We start from the raw sequence: 19,894 nt of genomic DNA, 5'->3' as shown, positions 1-19,894 counted from the left end.
AACTGTTATTACCTCCTTAAAGGCCTTATCTCCAGATACCCTTATCACACATTGGGGGGTAGGGCTTCAACATAGGAACTTTGTGTGTGTGTGGGGGGGCACAGTTCAGTCCGTAGTAAGGAATTAAAAATTTCTTATACATTTAAAAATTTTTCTTTTTGATGTCCAAAAAACAGGCTGACTAGAATTTTATGTTTAATAAAATGTAATGGTTTTGCATCAAAACCGTGATAATCAGAACTATGTGGTTAAAGCATTCCAATACTAGAGACAGCAGGGTAGCATAGACATTGCTAGCCATATCTGCTACTTAGAGAAGGTTCTGAGTGAAGCGGTCAGAAATGGGTTGTAATACACCAATGGCTATTCAGAAGTTGAGCCATATATTTTGGTGATGGTTCCTAATGATTAGCCATCTAATTAAAGAAGATAGAATTGAATTAGTTAATTTTCTTTCAGCTATCATATTGTTTTAAAGAAAATACCAAGAGAGACATGCTTAATTCTACCCATTGTCAGAGAGACTGGCACAGAACAGAGTTTGGATGCTAACTGCAGTGAGAGGCTCCACTTTTTTGTTTGTTTGTTTCTTTGCTTTGAGTTTTTTGTTGTTGTTTATTCTTTTTAAGAAGGAAAGGATGCTAGGTGACTACAAACTAGCGAAGTGCTCTGAAATGATCTCCTTCAGAGTAAGTGTTACATACAAACGCTTACTCATTTTCTCTGGATTTAGCAACAGGAAGGTCACTTTGTTCAAATGTACCTTTTTTTGGTCCTAAATTATAAAGGACCATTCTCTCTATTAAGTATAGGAAGCTTTGTAGTATTTTTTTCCTATTTTGAGCCTCTGGTTCTTATGGCCACATTTAGAAATTGGCTAATTAATAAACCCAGTAAGAATTTATACTTATTAATTGCTACAGTAAAAAAAAAAATGCTTCAATAGTAAAATAAATGAAAATAAAACTAGAGTTCTATCTTTATTTCCTTTGCTTCTAGAGTTATTTTTTTCCTTCTTGGTTTTGAAGTAAGTTCTGCCCTTGCGAGGATAGAAAAGTGAGGAAAGAGAGAGAGCCTCTTTGGGCTATAATGTGTTTTCCAGGTCAACTTCCACAGTTAAGGCCCCTGTTTCTATACTTCCTTACACTTTGATTTACATCCTGCCAGGGTTCCCAAGCTCCCTCTTTTCTTATATTTGTAGTAAGGGAGTTACTATTTAAATAAAGGTGACTTTACTTAGGCTAACAAAGCCTGAGAGCGTGCGGGGAAGGGAGGGCAGGGAACACAGTGCACGAGATGGGTTTGGAGGAGAAAGAAAGATGGAGGATCAGGCAGGTTTGCAGAGGGGAGTGTGTCTGTGAGGAGGAGGTTGGCTGACATGATTGACTCTACAGGGGTATGATTTCAGCTGTATCTAGATGTCTCCTGAGTCTAGTTATTTGCTTTACCAGTCTTTTAAGGGGTCTGAAGTTCTCATCATGAGTCATTTATTTAAGCTGGAGTAAATATTATAAGAAAGGAAAAACACATGCAAGCCATTTTGCCACCGATTGTGTGAGCCCCAGGAAGGACTAGTTCATCTTATCAGCTTATAAGACTGTCATAATTTCGATGAGGAAGGCTGGTTTGAAAATTTGGAGCTCAGGGTGCTGCTGAGGGCAGGGTTAGGAGTACTGGTGTGGTGTTAGGATGCAGGCGGTGTGGCAAGGGGGCCCCGAGGGTGATGTTGGGAGGCAGGCTGAGCCTTATGCCCCTGGCGTTTGGGGATAATCAGGGCCCTCCTTGTCCCTCACCCCAAAGACGCAGACACAGTGGAAGCAGAGTTCACGAAGCCAAACAATTCTTCCCACATAGCAGCTTTTCCTGGGGCTTGGACCTATGCCTTCTGCTTTGGCTCTGGAATCAAAATTTGAGAATAGCAGTGTGGCTGCCAAAAACCGGATTGACATACCATTCTTGTCTTGTGTAAACCTTTTCTTTTTTTCAGTTGCCTCTCTTCATACTGCCAATGAAAATATTGAAGTAGTAAGGGTCTCGCTCAACAGAGTAGAGGTTTTATCAATTAAAACCAATCCAACGATGGTGCCAGATTTCTCCTAAATCTTAGTTGAAATGTGATCCTGATGATATCTGCACCAGAATCACCATGGGTGTTTGCTAAATATGCCGATTCAAGCACAGAACCCCAGATCTCGTGAATCAGAATTTCTTTGAGCTGGGCTTGGGAGTAAGGATTTTTAACAATCATCTGCTTTAGTTTCGCACCCTACAGTTTGTAATCCTAGTCACAAAGGCTGTCTTTAGTCTGGTATTTGAAAGAAACCCTGTACTCTGGTAGGCTTTATTTGGGACTGTGCTCTGGTCACTATGTGTTCTAGATATATAGCGGATCTGTGGTGCTATTCTTTTGTGTTTTTTTTTTAAGATTTTATTCATTTATTAGAGATAGCACAAGCAAGCGGAGTGGCAGGCAGAGGGAGAGGGAGAAGCAGACTTCTCACTGAGCAGGGACTCGATCCCAGGACACTGGGATCATGATCTGAGCTGAAGGCAGACGCTTAACCGACTGAGCCACCCAGGCATCTGTGGTGTCATTCTTAAGGAAGCAGAACTGGGTGTACCGTTTCGTCACGTGGCAGAGGACCGTGTCAAATTCACCGTGAGACTCATAAAGTATCAGAAACATACTATTCCTATTCATATATTCTTGGCTGAGTTTCCCAAGACTGGAAGTTTGTATTTAATACCTTTCATCATGGAAAATTTTAGTCTCCTTCTCGTTTCACAAATTTATACTGTTTCTGGCAGGTACTGTTGCAGTCACGTAAGAAAATGGTCCCCTCGTCCAGGTTGCTGCTCACACATTAGCCATTAGAAACATATTGTAAAAGAGAGCGAGAGAGATTTCCCTTCTAGCCTCGGGCTCCGTGGGTAATTATTTTCTTTCAACACCTTCATTGAAATTCCCTGTGTAATGCTACCAGAGTGAATTATAGTTAAACCTTTTATTCTGCACATATGGAACGGGGATAAAGAGATGGTGCCAGCAATATTACTCAGCTACTTTCAGTTTGGGGATTGAGGCTGATGTAAACCATCATAACTAGAGAGAAAATAATATTCAATTATGAATCACTGCCAGATGTGTGAATGTATGTCTTCGGGTTCCATTTTTCTGGAATCCGCTTATTGTAGTGTATTCCTTATCTACTTTTTAAGTGATTCTCTTTCTACGGGTAATAGATTTAATTGCCCTCCATATGCCGAAGATCAAAAATTAATAGGATACGTATTTGGACTCCATCTCACAATCAAAAAAAAAAAAAAAAAAAAGGAAAGAAATCAGAAATTGTTCTAAAGTAAATGTTATGTAACAATGTCCTGCAACCCGCGTCCCGGAGGAGCTGTGAGGAGGGCCCCACTGCACAACTTCAGCTGCCTCTCTTGCCCCGGGCCAACCATCCAGGCTGATGCCAGTGTGAGGGAGAGAGAGAGTAAAATAAAACGACATAATAATTGTTAGAAAAATGGCTTGCGGACTGGAGGGGTATCTTATCTGTGTGGTCCTGACATCCTGGATCCCAACCCTGGGGTATACACAGACCACCAGATTGTTTGGTATCCAGATGAAGTAGCTGGAAGATGGTCACATTTCTTTCTTTCTTTCTTTCTTTTTTAAATTGTTTTTATATTTTTTTTAAATTTAAATTCAAGTTAACATATAGTGTATTATTAGTTTCAGGGGTAGAATTCAGTGATTCATCAGTTGCATACAACACCCAGTGCTCATCCCAGCAAGTGCCCTCCGTAATGCCCATTAAGCCACTTACCCCATCCCCCCATCCACCTCCCCGCCAGCAACCTCAGTTTGTTCCCTATAGTTAAATGATCACATTTCTGCAGATTGGTGTCTGAAAATCCCCCGTCTCTAGCCTGAGGTGGGCCTTAGAGCTGTCTGTCAATGCTTTCCCTTCTCTCTGCTCATTCCACCATCCCTGTTTTCCAGTATTTCCAACCCTCACCACATCCTTAACCCCCTTCTAAATCCCATTCCTAAGGGTCTTCCAGAGGTAACCATGCCTCCACCTTTAGGAAGCTGTTATGCATTTTTCTCCATCAATTTCCTACTGATCCTGGCCACCCAAAGATACATACATCCAAGGCCTTATACACTTGTATTATTTGAGTATCACTGGGTGAATTTTTTTTTTATTATAATATCTTGGTGACCATACAGTACATCATTAGTTTTTGATGTAGTGTTCCATGATTCATTGTTTGTGTATAACACCCAGTGAATTTTCTTTCTTCTAATCAAGATTAAATCTGCCACATGGAGTTTTTCTCCTCCCCGCCTTGCTTTGATAGTTGATTTTGTTTTTTTGTTAAATCAAAACTTTCACCTTGCTTTTCCATCTTGTTCTATCAATCCCTCTTTCCGGTGTCTTCAACCTCTTTTACTTGATTGAATGTAACCTTGGACTATAAAGAAATCTTTGCTGTCTTATTGCTTCCTTCTCTGCCTTTTCCCTCCACTCATCTTCAGCTTCTGCTGAATAATTTCCACTCCAATAATTTCCAGTTTGTTGAAACGAGTCAACATTTGCTCCCTTGACTTGCTCATCTCTGACCTTTGCAATCTGGTCTTGTTCCCCATCACACTTTTAAAAGATTCTGGAAAAAATTATCATTCATTTCCAAATTCCCAAACTTAGTGACTACTTTTCAACCCTCCTCTTACTGATTTTCTGTTTCTCATACTCAACCATGATCGCCTTCTTAAAATCCTAATTATAATCCTACCCTTTATGAGCACCTGTTTTGTCATCATTCTCTAGAGACGAGATGGCTACCCTTATCCAAAATTTGGTTAAAGAATGATGAGGTCACACAGGCACCAAAAGGGTTTGGAAAGGTTTATTACTTACATAATCAGCTTCCTGAAGAGAGCAGGGCAGGCCTCCCAAGCTGGTCAGAAATGATTGAAGAGATCAAGCGAAGAAGACTAGCCCGAGATTTTTACGGTGGTTAGGGGGTGTGGCTGGGGAAAAGGTTAAACTTCCCACAACAAAGGAAGAAACACCAGGCTTTCTTATCAGCTTTCCCAGATGTGGGGCAGAAGGGAGAGTGAGGTATGGGGCCTAAAAGCTGTCAGCAGTAGGCAGACATCAAAAATGGATTTAGATTCTTTATTACAATTCACCCAATTTACATTAGATGCCCTCCTGTTCTTTCCTCTAATGTTACACTGATAATATTTTACCGAACTGGTCATTTATATGCTTTTAAAGGCATCAGCTATGTAGGAATTATTATTGTATTCCCTGCCCATTAAATGTGATGGTTAATATGTGTTTGTTGAATGAATGAATGAAATGGTCAATCTATCAAAACTAAAACTATATGAAGATATTAAAAACCTAGGAATCAACTAAAGAAAAGAGGTTGACATGTCTCTTTAGAAAACTCAAGGTCAGGGGCGCCTGGGTGGCTCAGTCGTTAAGCGTCTGCCTTTGGCTCAGGGCGTGATCTCAGAATCCTGGGATGGAGCCCAACATCAGGCTCCTCCGCCGGGAGACTGCTTCTTCCTCTCCCACTCCCCCTGCCTGTGTTCCCTCTCACTGGCTGTCTCTCTTTCTGTCAAATAAATGAATAAAATCTTAAAAAAAAAAAAAAAGAAAACTCAAGGTCAGTGTATGTAGGATAGGCTGAACAAGGTCAGTGCCTTGAGGTAAATCTGGAGACGGAAATAGAAATTTCCTCATGAGAAAGTTGCTATCTCTGTTGAGCAATTTAAGCTTGCCAGTTTTTAATCACAATTACATTGCAGTTTGCTAACCTTACCTCCTAGAGAACTAATCTCTACTTTCAGGTGGAGTCAGTAGTTATCTCTAAGGTGCCATCTGAGTGGGAATCAGAAGCTTCAATTCTTCAAATACTTTGCCAATTTGTGACGGTTCTCAACATGTCTACTGATAAAACTCTTTTCTAGTAAAGCACTAATTCCATATGTCTTCAGTAAAAATACTATACAGAAGCCACCCCCCTGAATCCATGGGGGGATCTGTTCCAACACCCACAGTGGACACCTGGAACCACAGATAGCACCGCATCCTGTATACCTTGGTTTTGTTTTTTTTTTTTTTTGCTGTACATAATGCCCATAATAAGGTTTAATTTAAAAAGTAGGCACAGTAAGAGATTAACAACACATAATAAAATAGAACAATTATAACAATATACTCTATAAAAGTTATATGAATGTGGTCCTTCTCTCAAAATATCTCCTGGTACTGGACTCACACCCTTCTTGAGACGACACGAGATGGCAAAACACCACCATGATAAGATGAAGAGAAGTGAACGACCCAGGCATTCTGGCAACACTTAGCCATAGTGTTAGGCTAAGGATTGACTTTCTGAAGGAGGAGCATCTGCTTCTGGACAGCCTTTGACTTTGACCACTGGTAACTGAAACCAGGGAAAGCAAAACCACAGATAAAGGGTGACTTGTCATATAAAAAGAGAAAATCAAGGTATTAACTCACCATTACAATTTACTATATTTCATTACCTACTAACAACCCTGACCTGGGTCATTGGAACCTATCGGGTAGTAGATTTGGGATCAATAGAAAGATGAACTTTTTAGCAGTCAATTGTATCGTATTAATTATCCATTTCTTTTTAACAAATTACTCCAAAACATAGTGAGTTATCATTTCTCATGACTGTGCGAGTGGCTGGACTCTGCTGGTCTCCCCTGGGCTCACCCAGGTCGCTGCACTCAGCTGGGGTGCCGGAGGGGTGGGCTCGCTCACCCACGTGGTCTGCACTTGGGCTTCCTCATCAGCCTGTGGTCTCAGGATTCTACGAGAAGGAAGGCAGCAGCTGTAAGCCCTCTTGAGGCTTCAGCTCAAGAACTCAAAACATGTCACGTGCACCACAAATCTAGCCCAGTTTCAAGCAAAAGGAGAAACAGACTCCACCTCTGGGTGGAAGGGGCAGCAAAACCACTCTGCAGAGAGGGCTGTGGATAGTGTTGTCGCCATGAAATAATATGCCTACTTTTAGTTTATTTTCTAAAACCAAAGTCTTTTCAGAGTCCACTTCTGATGACACCAATTACGCACATTCCTTCAATATGAAAACTACGCTCACTCTCATGCAGGGACTCCAAGGCTCACACCACTTATTGCACAGGCTTGAGGTCCAGGATCTCATGACCGGTGTCTAGTTCGGTATGGGGGAAGCTCCTCAGAGGCAGCTTCTTCCGATGCTGAGAGACGCCAACTAGAAACACAAGTGACCGTCCAGCTATACACTCAAGATACAATGGTAAGACAGGGGCAGAGTAACCACGATAGACACCTGTGCACAAAAACAGTAAGAATGGAGCAAGGAGAACACCCAGTACCCAGGTCTTGGGTTCAAAGACCACCATCCAGGAGAGGGAACCAGCGCTCCTTGGAGAAATGGGTGATTCTCCATTAGAGAATCTGGTTAGGGCTGGAGCAGGCTAAGCGTAAAAAACAAACAAACAAGCCAGACATCATAAAAGCCCAAGTTGAGGGTCAGAGACCTCTAATTGGTCTTCAAAATACCTTCAAAACACACCTCAAAACTGTCAAGGGTATCTGATGCAAAGAAAGATTAAGATACTGTCACAGCCGAGGAAGCGAAGGACAGGTGTCATTGAAATGTATTGTGGGACCCTGCGGAGTATCTTGAAATAGAGCCTTAGGAGAGTAGGGAAATTAGGACACAAGGGAGAAAGTAGTGGAACTTGAATAAACTGTAGACTTTAATTAATGGTAATGTACCAACAGTGGTTCCTTAGTTGAGACAAATGCTTCATGGTTTTGTAAGATGTTAACAGTTTGGGAAAATGGATGAGGAGTATGTGGGAACTCTGTATCATCTTTGAATTTTCCCAGGAAATACTAAAACCAAAAAAAAAAAAAAAATAGACAAAAAGTAAGAATGGGAAGGGTGCCTGGGCGACTCAGTGGATTAAGCATCTGCCTTCCGCTCAGGTCATGATCCCTGGGTCCTGGGATCAAGCCCTCCATTGGGCTCTCTGCTCAGCAGGGAATCTGCTTCTCCCTTTCCCTCCGGCTCTCAAACAACCCCCCCCCCCCCCGCCACCGCCCCGCGCCATGCTCTCTGATGCTCGCTGTCTCTCTCACTCTCTCAAATAAATAAATAAAATCCTAAAAAAAATAAATAAAAGTGAAGAGTGAGAAGCATATAGTAGTCAGGATTTTGCAGTCATTCGGAAAAGCCGTTGGGTACACATCACCAGTTTTCCCTTCTGTGCGGCTAAGACTTGCTCCTCGGTCAGGGTCCAGCCCTGTAGTCTGCGAACGACTCATGAATCAATCCACTGTTCTCAGATCTTGGCTCCATGCTCTGGCTTTTTGGTTCTGCTCTCCAAGATGCCTTCTCTTTTTGATCAAAAGTGGCTGGTGTTTGCAGCTAGGTAGCTCTCTCAGCCTGCTTCTTTCGTAGAAGATCCAGAGGACTTTTTTTTTCTTATGATTTAAATTTTCTTCCCCATTTTTGTTTCTTTTGGTCCAAGGAGGCAGGGTTTGTGTCAGTACCATTTCCTTAAAATTTTCATCAGTCTTACCAGGGTTGATGCCATGCCCCAAAGGTGACATCCATGATTCTTTTGTGGACAACCTCTATCAACTTTGGGAATACAGAAGTGCTGTGGGACAATATTTTCAAACTTTAGAAACCTTTTTGACTGATGAGAAGTCTACTAGTCACCAACTGAAGTCTGTCTGCGATCTTAACAAAGGGTCTTGTAAGTATAGTTATAAAGACTTAAACAGGTCTTTGTGCAAAGATCATTTCTTACAAAGAACCTTCTATGGGATGGAAATGTGAATCTGTTATATTTCAACCCAGCACTTCCTAGCTCTTCCACATTTCCTCTAAATTCTACTTTCCAACTGCTAAGCTTTCTCTTAGTTCATCTTTCTCTCCCCCAACCTTATCCGAAGCAGCTAAAACAAAAAACAAAAACAAAAAACCAAATGGCACTTTCAATAATGCCTGACACTCCCCTTAGACAGACCATAAATTCATTTTCTACATTCCAAGTTTCCGCAGGCAAGATTGTCTCAGTTGTTTGCCTCCGTATAACTGAGTTGCCTTTTTACCAGGCTCTGACTGTGCTTCCTCACCGCTCCTCCAGCGGCCACTAAAAAGCTACCTTCCCGCCCCCTCGGTCCCCTCCTTCCTCTCCACCTGCTAACTCCCACTCTCCAATCTTTGACATAAACAATTAGTTGCCACTGCCCCATCTCATGAATTTCTAAGCAAAATTCTTTGGCCAGGAAATCTGCATTGTATCCCACTTCCTTCCTTGACAAAGAATGAAAAGGCACATCAAAGAAAAACTAATAATAATAATAATAATAATAATAATAGCCCTAACTTAAGCCACTGTCAAAGGGCAATAAAACTTGTCCAGAGATTATTCTCTCCTTCACCTCCATCTCCAAGAGGAGGCAAAATAGACACTGAAAGTGCCTAACCTGGTGGAAGATACAAAGAGTTGGATATATTCTTAGGTTATGAGGTAAACCTAAGTGATTCATCTTATAGGACAATGTCTAAAATGTTTAAAAGTGAAATATAAATGATCATTTATTGATGACTCGCTGTGGCAGCATTGTCTTAAATACTTGGCGAGTATTATATGATTTAATAAATTATATAGCATAGAGTTGTAAAGCAACTCCGTGAGGTAGAAATCTTATTTGGAGTTTATCTTTTTAAACCCTGGTTAAGATGTCCAAAAATCTGAACATTCATCTGTAAACATTTCAAGAAGATCCACGTTTTCTTGTCTGTACTTGTGTCTATGTATCTATTTACCCTAAGGGCAAAATTAGCTGGACTTTGCACATGATTTTGCTTTAGTTTTTGCTTTTTCTCTTTCTATGTAATTGGTTTATACCTGAGGCCAATTTCTAAGTTATGGATTTACAGAGCTTGAAACCATTAGTTTTCAAAGCATAATGTACAAATTCAGAGATAAAAATCTTGGACTGTTAGGGGAGATAAGAGTGTATTTAAGAAGCTTTCCTTCTGGGGCGCCTGGGTGGCTCAGTCATTAAGCATCTGCCTTCGGCTCAGGGCGTGATCCCAGCATTCTGGGATCGAGCCTCGCATCAGGCTCTTCCGCTGGGAGCCTGCTTCTTCCTTTCCTACTCCCCCTGCTTGTGTTCCCTCTCTCGCTGGCTGTCTCTCTCTCTCTGTCAAATAAATAAATAAAATCTTTTAAAAAAAAATCTTTCCTTCTGCTCATTTCTCCCATTAGTGGTGAAATAAAGATGGGGTTGGGGGGAAAAAAAAGAGATAGTATTATAATATTGTGGTATATCAACTTTTCTGTGGAAATTTTGTATGTGGTATTTCCTAGCATAGAAATATGCTTGGGTCCAGTGACATGGATAATGCTCTGTTACCAAACAAATATTTAGAAGCCAATGTACAAGTAGTCTAAGGGTTTCTTTAAATTTCCCCAATATCTCAAAGGTCAATGACTAGAAGGAAAATGTACCACCATAAAGACATGACCCAAAGTCACAGAGAAATGATGTAATGGGAAGCGAAAGCTAGTAATCACACTTACTGGGTTTTACTTTTGGTAGACGAACTGCCTTAGTCACTTGAGGTACTATCACAAAATACCATTGTCTGAGTGACTTAAACAACAGGAATTTGTTTCTCAGAGTTCTGGAGACTGGACGTCCAAGATCAGTGTGCAGGCAGGGTCTGTGTCTTGTGACAGCTCTCTCCTTGGGCTATTGGTGACTGCTTCCTTATGCCCCCACATGCCCTTTCCTTAGTGCACAAAGGGGGTGAGAGAGATGTGGGAAGCAAGCTCTCTGCTGTCTTTTCTTGTAAGGGCACTAATCCCATCTTAAGGCCCCACCCTATGACCTCCTGTAAACCTAATTACCTCCTAAAGGCTTTGCTTTCAGATATCTGCACATTGGAGGTTAGGGCCTTCAACGTATGAGTTTGGGGGGAGACACGATTCAGTCCATAGCAGAAACTTCCTTCTTTCCTTCCTTCCTTCCTTCCTTCCTTCCTTCCTTCCTTCCTTCCTTTCCTTGTTTTCTTCCTTCCTTTCTTTCTCCATATATCATGGTAGCTGAAAGTTAGTTAGAAGCCCCAGCAAAATGGAATGATGATTCCTTTAAGATCCAACCAAGGCCCCACCTAACAAAGCCCCCCTTACCACTCATGTGGCTTTAAGCCAACGCAAGGTGTTAGCGCAGGGTGAAGTCTTTCTTGCTTGGCCGTGTGTACAACTAGAGCTGCAGATCTGGTGGGAGGCTTTTGCGTTTTCCTTGCTTGAGCCGCCTGACCACCAGCTGCTGAAGCGCTACTGGGCTGACTGTAGCCGATGGCTGCCCAAGAGCAGTGGTATTAAGCAACACTGAAAGGCTTGTGCATTGGCCAAGACTGTGATGGTGAAAGAGACTTAAAAATACATACACACCCACACACAAACACACACACACACACACACACACACACACACCAATTCTAAAGGTCTGTATCAAACTGATACTGCAAGTCTGTGAGACCGGTCAAATGGGCATATGATGGTTAGAGTCATGGTCTGAAGTCCTGCAGAACTGGTTTTGGGTCTCACGTAGGCATTTACTCTTTGTGAGGCTTAGGGTGCATTGCCCTCAGTAAGCTAACAGGAGGATCACTCATTAAGTGAAAGAATTAATTCAAGGCATTTAGCACATTTTTTTCCATCTAATGAATGTTTCTTGAGTGCCCGCCATAAGCCAAATTCTTGCTTATGGGCTAGGTATAGATCAGCGAATAAAAAGGAGCTGGAACTTGACTTTGTGGTGCTTTACCCTAGTAAGGAAGAGACAAAAATCAGGCAAGTCAACAGGCAAATAAATACTTGCCAATTGAGAAAATGCCCTGGAGATCTAAGCAATGCATGGCCAAGGTAGAGAAGAACACAACCAGGAAGGAAGAGGGTAAAGGAGGGATTAGGTGAAACACTTGGGAACCGACTCCTACTAAGGCACTCCAGGAAGGCTTCCTGGAGGAGACAATTTTTAAGTGGGACATTATGGAGGAAAGGATGACACCCAAACATAAAGCAAGGTTAGGGCAAGGGAAGCAGACTGAGAGGATTCCAAAAGAGGAAAACTGAGGCACAAACTCTCAGCAGGAGGAAAGAGCTCAAGTGTTAAAAGGCTGAGAGAACAACAGTATAGCCCGGGGGTGATGGTGGTGATGTGGTTTTGGAATATAGGTGAGGTTCAGTGGGGTGGAGTCCAGAACCTATGACCAAGAAAGAAATCTTGAGACTTCTTTGGTGCAAAATGGTGGTTTATTAAAGTGCAGGAACAGGACCCGTGGGCAGAAAGAGCTGCTGCCCCAGGGTTGGGAGGGGTTGCTGATTATATACTGTGGGATTGGGGGAGGTAAGGAAAAAGGGAGGTTGAGAAAGTACTTTCGAACTTTAAAGAAGACTCACAGGATACTGGAGGCCTTGCCATTGTCAAGTTAAGGTTGTTTTTCCCTCTAGCAAGGCATTAACATGAAGATAGTTGGGAACTTCCTGGAGAAACATTACACTCTGCCTGCTTCAAGTATCTGTCAAAGGCTGCAGATTATAAGGACATTTAATTGTATCTGCATTTCCTTCTGGAAGCTAGGTAATTGATAGAAATGCTTTGTCCTTGTAGATTGCTAACACATTTGTAAACTGAGGGAGACTCACGTCTTGCAGGATTGTGATCTCTATAAATTAACTCTTCGTTTTTCCCTTCCTTAGCTTTAGGGCAGCCAGGAGTGCCTGAGGAATGTCACACATATCCCAAGGGGGGGGAGTGTCAGATTCGGCTTTGTCTTCAGCCAGCTTTCTGTTTCCTCATCAGTGGAGGCCCCCAGAACAAAGCCTGGCAGGAAGGAAGCGTCTACAAATGCTTTTAGTTTTTATTCTTGACGTGTTTATGAGGAAAAAACAAGACAATGTATTTAAAACATAGAGTATGCCGCTTGAGACATAACAGGTGCTCAACCAATAGAGAATATTGTTGTTTGGGTTATTATTTTTAGCAGTACATGTAGCTTGGTTATTTTCTGAAAAACAGATCACACTTCAAGTTTCTCCTTTTGATCACGCTCTTATGTATCTTTGTTTCGTCATAATCTCCGACTCTTCCTGGAGCTTTTTATCCATCCCTTCAGAGCACCGCGATGAAGCTGTCATAACCTCTAGACAGTCCACGCATGGTTGGGAGCCCCTTTGGAAGATTTGTTTCTCCAACATATTTGCATCATTTATTGCAAAGTTCTTCGTTTTATTTACTAAAACATTTTTTTAAAAGAGAAGCGACCAAAGAAAATAATTCAAAACTCAGGTTAGTTTGATCAAATACTCGCCGTTGGTATTGAGAGTAGTAACCATTCCTGTGGCTATCTGGGAAGAAGGAATTGGGAGCCCTGCACTGAGTGGGGTTCAAGAGCCCTCCTCCTCCTAAAACATGTGTTTGTCCCACTCCAGGCACAGAGAGGCCTGTTACTCTCTCCACACTCTCATGAATGATTGATTTGAGATTCTGGATTCTTCAGAGCTTCTTCCAAATGAACAAAAGACAGGCCTGCTCAGAGTCTTGGTGGCATTTAGTCAGCCCTTTAATGTGATTCTAATGGTTTGTGTGTGTGTGAGAATTCACAGTAAATTCATTATGAAAACCCATTTACCACAGGGTTGACACCAGCAAAAGCCTGAGGCAGCTCAGGGAATTGTGGGACGCGACATCTGTTTCAGTGAACATAACTCAGGCTTTCCACATCCATGCTCGCTCATTGGTGCTTAATAGCTTCTTGCACAGCTCTTTTTCTCCTCCGGACATACACATTCAGACACAGAAAACCATAAAGGCCAAATGTCTTCTTTAATCCTCCGAGGCTTAGCTAGCTAAAAGGCAACTGTCAAGAGCTACAGCAACCAGCTATGTGAAAATAATAATAATAATCATCAATAATAATATGAAAAAAGCTAATATGCTGATTTAATACATTTAAGATTCTACCTGTCTCTATTTTGCTGTTTTTGTGTCAGACTTTCATGCATATTTAAAATAGAATGTATAATTTGATCATACCTACTTTGTTATGATTTACTGTTAGTAACTTTGCTGAAGTGTAACCGGCCTCACATGCTAATTGGGTGTGCTTCCTGTGACATATGCAAACTGACTTAGAAACTAACATATGCTGTTATTACTCATAATAGATCAGCTTTGTCTGAAATATTTGTGCCCAAAATTACCATTTGGCATGTCTTCAAATTCAAATCCACCTTCTGCCCTGAGATGAAATTCAAGGATTTGTTTTCTGTTTTTTATATTTTGGAGAGGCTGCTTTCACTGCTACAATAAGGAGTGTTCAGTGTTTACGTTATAATGACTATTTATGGGGGTTTAATATGTTGCTTGTTGCAAATTGCATCCGACGGAAACTTGGCAAAGTGGCACAGAGATGTGGGACCACATTCAACTATATTTAACATCATATCAGGCGGTTGATCTTTTGAAAATCTATGGTGTTAAATGATATTTAGCATAATCTTACATAGTCTTTCCATCTTTTGCTTTGTAGAAGTTAAAAATGGCGCTGAGTCTTCCAGCAACTTTGGAGGAAAAAATGTGTTTTCTGGTTGTCAACAGTTTACTAAGGTATGGAACAGGAGCAATGAGAAAACCTAGAATCAACCTACTTGTTTTGGGGCTGTTAATGTTTTGTAGATTTTTACTAGATTTTTGTATTTTTGTGTCATCTGGTATGATGCCCTTCTGTGGCTGAGTAGAGGACGGAGGCAGAAACTGATCTGGAAAAAACAGGTGTAGATGTTACAGAGTAACACAATAGCCAAAGTGAAATGGTTACTTTGTATTACAAATAGCATAGTTTGAAATATGGCACTACACTGTAAAGGCTAATTAGCTAGAGAATTCTGGATAAGTGGGAATGGAAGAAGAAGGTTCTTCATTATTTCACAAATTTTAATTTGTACAAAGGTGAAATGATTTAGATTTTCAAGACAGTTAAGATCATTGAATCGGAATCAGATTATGTAAACAATAGCATCTCAAGTTAGTGTTTAAGTTCAAAGGAAGATTGTGGTTTCTTGAAACTAACATTGTTAGGGGAAGCAGTTCATCCTGAGCCGTGATCATCCGTGTGTGTTCTTGTACATAAACGGCAAGGTATAGCGATCGCTTGATACTGAGCAGTCCTCATAGTTAGCCACATGGGCCACGACGCAGGTGCAGATGACCACAGCATGGCCTCCACGTCACCTATGGAGGGGACAGGCTTGTTGGCTGCTTGCTCAGGAATTGCGGGTCCCTTGGCTCCCGGTCGCTCAGCTGCTGTACAACCAACTACATGCGTAGCATCCATCTGGCCCCACGGTGTCACCCATGGGACTTGGAGACCCAGGACCTGGCACGGTGATGCTGATGCTCCCTCTATGTGCTGTGCTGTGAGCAATACACTGTCTCATCTACATTTAACATCTAAGGAATGGTCTCAGATTTGTTCCCTCCCTTCTTCCATAAGGTTGGGATTCTTCCCTGACAAATAAGTTTAGAAAGATCCTCCAAAAAAATTGTTTTGATTCGAAACATTTAAAAATTGTAGATTGGCAAAGTATAATAAACAATGGAATGTATTCTAAAATAGATAATACAGACACTGCCCTTATTATGAGAAATTATTATCAACTTGTTAGAGCAGCGTTAAAAATAACTCCCATTTACTGGAATCGGTTGAGCACATTTGTCTCATTTATTGTCTCAGCAGCCTTATACGATCTGTGTTATTATGCTGTTTTTGCACACCAGGGAAATTAGGCTTAGCTCATGCACTAACCTGCCTGTATTAGATGGCTTTTGAACCCAGGTCTGTTTGGTCCTAAATCCAGTGTCCCAATTCAGCTACCTTAAGACCAATAACTGCTGTCAGTATTTTAGTGTTAGTTTTATTTCCTGATATAAATTTTATGTGCTAAAACATTTGTTCTTAGAAGTATAGTCTTTTACCTCCAGGGGTGGCTCTTTCACACTTTTCACTCTGCTGCATGGTTGTTCTGAAATCATAAGTCAGACACTTGGAGTAAAATCAGGATTTTAAGTCATCATTTGAGCCTTCCTTGGGTATCATGGGACCTGGGCTGTTTCTAATGAAAAAGATAAGGTGTTTCAAATAAACTTGATTGTTCATACTAGTAAATAACTAGATAGCCCAAAAAGGTTGACATTATTTTAAATAAACTGAATCATGGTGTATTTAATTTGCTTTATTTTTCCATACAATAGTATTTAGTTTTGCCAGACTGTTCGACGCTATAGATAAATGGGTAGAAGCCAGGCCAAGCAAGGGACCAGATGGCCTGAGGCGGATGGGGAGGAGGAGTCCTGTTGGGCATATTTGATATCTTATGTTTAGGGTTTTGTGCCTTTTTTTCCCCCCCATTTCTAAAGCCCCTGGCTGGAACTGCTACAATAGCATAGTTACAATAAATAAAGCAAAACCAGCTGATTCCACTAAGTCAATCTGATTACATTTTAGAACTTTGCTTACTATCACATTTTCTAACTGCATGCAAATAATTAATACATGATTGAGCCTCTACTGGGGCTCTGTAGTATTTAGGCCAAAACTTTATGAAATAACAACGGACTCTAAAATGTACTGTGGGACATAGCAGCGGCGGTGCGCTCCTGCGAACAAATAAGGATACTTGGAAACTGTGGCTTTGGAGAAGCACTGTCTTAAAATTGGAAAGTTTTGAGCACTTGCAATTCTCAAGCCAGTGCCTGAAAAAAAAGAGACGTGGGAGTTCCAGTTACATAAGATGGATTCTGACTCCGCATGCAAAAATAGCCCCTGCCTGCCTGCGTGCTTGGGTCTGCAGCGCTCAGGCGCTGCGCGGGGAGACGGCAGGTCTAGGCGCCAAGAGATCTGAAGCCGACACTGTTGGAACTGTTCTCTTTAATTCAGAAAAGATTACAAAATTAGGTGTGAACATAGATATTTAGAATGACGAAAAAAATAAATCACATTTTTAAAATATTACAAAACTGACAACTACAAATACCTTCAGAACCGGAAAAATAATATTATTTTTAATTAATTCACTTCTGGATTGATGTCCATACTATTTTTTACAACACTTTTTTTTTTTTTTGCTGTACCCTTTGATTACCTTCTCATATGACAGCAGTCATGTAACCTGTTTTAAAGAGAAAAAAAGAAAATTCATTATTTCCTTCAGCATGGTTGAGTAAAATTTGTATTTTTGTGTTAATAATATTTAGAATACTTCAGATTCCCAATATGATACTAGAAATGTCATGTGGATATTTAGTATAGTTGTCAAAGTTGTGAAAATATCTATCAAAATTTCTTTCTTGTGTCAGCTGAACTATTTCAGGGCATTTCAAGTTTTCTGGTGCAATGACTACTCTTAAGCAGTCTTTGAATTGACAATTAGCATTAACTACTATGTTATTGGCGCTCTTGTTGTAGTGTAATATTCTGAGTGTTTTATTATCTTTGTTTAATAAATTGGCATATTGGTTTATTTCCCAATTTGTGAAAATGAACTTAGCAAACAAATTTCAACTCGATTGCTCTGCAAAAGAACAGAGGATAATCTGCTTTGCCATGAACTTTAAGGTTCAACTGCACACAGGCAACATGCTAGGTAGGAAAAAATTACTAACTGAATTGTAGGTATTAAGTACTGAAAGAAGATAACAGTTTATTATAATTTATCTTGTGTAACAATCTAGGAAGTTGGCGGCCATCAGCCATCCCCCTACAATTTCAGGTGCAGTTGGGAATCCCGGAATCTTCATGGAGCTCTTCGTGTAGTGAACCTCGTAGGTAAAATACATGCGTACTTTTGACAGCACGTGTGAAGGGATGTCTCTAAAATTGACTTCGTTAATTTCACTCTCAGCAAACCGATCTGGGCCACTCAACATGGCTTTTATTGTTCCGGATGTTAGTGCATGTCGTCTTTTTATAATAAATTCATGACCATCCAAAGGTATCGATTTGACAGACATGGCATCAGGGCCTTCACAGCCACAGTAAGTTTTCTCTTCTCCACCCGTTATGTTCTTAAGAAATTCCACTTCCCTTCCATGGAACTTTAGTAGTTTCTAAGTGAGGTGGGGGCGCGCTGAGTCTGTCACCCATTTCCATCTACGGAAAGTCTGAGTACTTTATTATCTTTGTCGCTGTGTTCACATTGGTTATAACAGACTTCACACAGCTTTTAAAAAATGTTTTATTATGATTTACTTCTTTTAGTTAATTGGATTCTCAAACAAACCAAGTGCCTACTTATTATTTCTATTTGGAAATGATCTCTTCATATAAAAAATACGGTTTTTGATATTTGTGAATTTTTGCGTGCTGCAACTCAGTTTTCATCGTAGGATGTTGCTCTTGATTTCCTTGCACATATTTTTGATTCTCTGTCTTACACCACTGATTTTTATCTGAGTTTTTAAAACTGACTTTGTACATAAATTTTAAAACAGAAAAAAAAGAAAGCCAAATTATCTGAACTTTCCATTTGTTTTATTGAAACTTTCCAAAACATCCTTCCATATTTCATTTAATATGGTTTATTCCCAACTTAATTTCTCTGTATCCAGGTCCCAAAAGATAGTCACAGCCATGATGAAGTGAACTACTAAAGGTGAAGTGTGATGAAGGGGTAGTAGGCACGAAAGAGACACCAGTCTTCATCAGCTGAGGTTAATATATCTTACTTTTGTCATTGTTGAACCCCAAACTTCCATCACGTCAACACATTACCAAAGTCTTTCTCGGGGACTTTGAAAGGACTCTTGCAGGTACAATAGCTTCTTGGTAAATGGTCATCTGCTACCCACCTGAGCATGGATCTAGCCATGAGCAATCCAAAGAGCATACGGGCTCTGAAGTTGTAGGTGGCGTCCATGATAATACATTCCAGAACCTTCTTAACCTTGCATGGGACAGAGAAAGGGAGAAAAGGAAGGTAAGTTAGGCCATTTCACTAAGGACTGGTTCAGATTTGAAGACTGGCAAGAGTGACAACTTGGGCTCAGCTGGAGACTGTTGTCCCTTCTGTTCACTACTGAAGAAATAAACCAATAGTGCAAAGAACAAATATGTGAGTAAAGAGACATTTCTTCTCAACGCTCCCCGAGTTCCTTGCCATGGCAGCCTGAAGATTACTACTCAAAATCTGGTGACTCTCAAGGCCAGAGGCCTAGAAGCCTCTAATCTTCTCTCAATTACCCCCAGAAGGAGTAACTTCTGCCCTCAAATGCCCACTGCTGCATTGGGCTTACCACAGGCCTGGCCCTGTTGTACCACCGAGAGGAGAGAATGGGCCAGAATTAAGGTTTCTAACACAGGCCAGGGTGGCCAGCAGGCCTGGCTTTCCTGAGACTGGGAGGTTTCCCAAGATGTAGGTCTCAGTTAAAATCAGGAAAGTCCTAGGAGAATAAGGATGATTTGCCACCCTAAATCCTACATCGAGTCCTGTATCACAATAATCCCTAACGGTCAGAACATGGGTTGTGGAGAAAGCTAAACCGAGTTTGAATCCAGTTTCTAGTCATAAGTCTTGGGCTAATGGCTTAACATTTTTGGGCCTCATTTGTAAACCGGAGATAACAATGACTATAATCTAGAAGTTTTGTGAGGAATTGATTACCTACTAATTGTAAAGATCCTAAATGTAAAGTGTAGAGTCTGATACTTACAACACCAGTGACTCTCATCAATATCACCCACGTTTACATTATCCAAA

The 19,894-nt window shown here is 40.9% G+C and overlaps 1 pseudogene; it reads right to left on the bottom strand.

The window, feature by feature from the left end:
* Nucleotides 1-17,849: 17,849 nt before the first annotated feature.
* LOC123797976 (elongin-C pseudogene) lies at nt 17,850-18,191 on the bottom strand (annotated as a pseudogene).
* Nucleotides 18,192-19,894: the final 1,703 nt, after the last annotated feature.

The sequence above is a fragment of the Ursus americanus genome, chromosome 9 (genome assembly GCF_024610735.1).
Source record: "Ursus americanus isolate L20-20 chromosome 9, mUrsAme1.1.p, whole genome shotgun sequence".
Lineage (NCBI taxonomy): Eukaryota > Metazoa > Chordata > Mammalia > Carnivora > Ursidae > Ursus > Ursus americanus.
The sequence above is the reverse complement of the archived record's forward strand: the minus strand, read 5'-3'. Positions and strand labels throughout refer to the sequence as shown.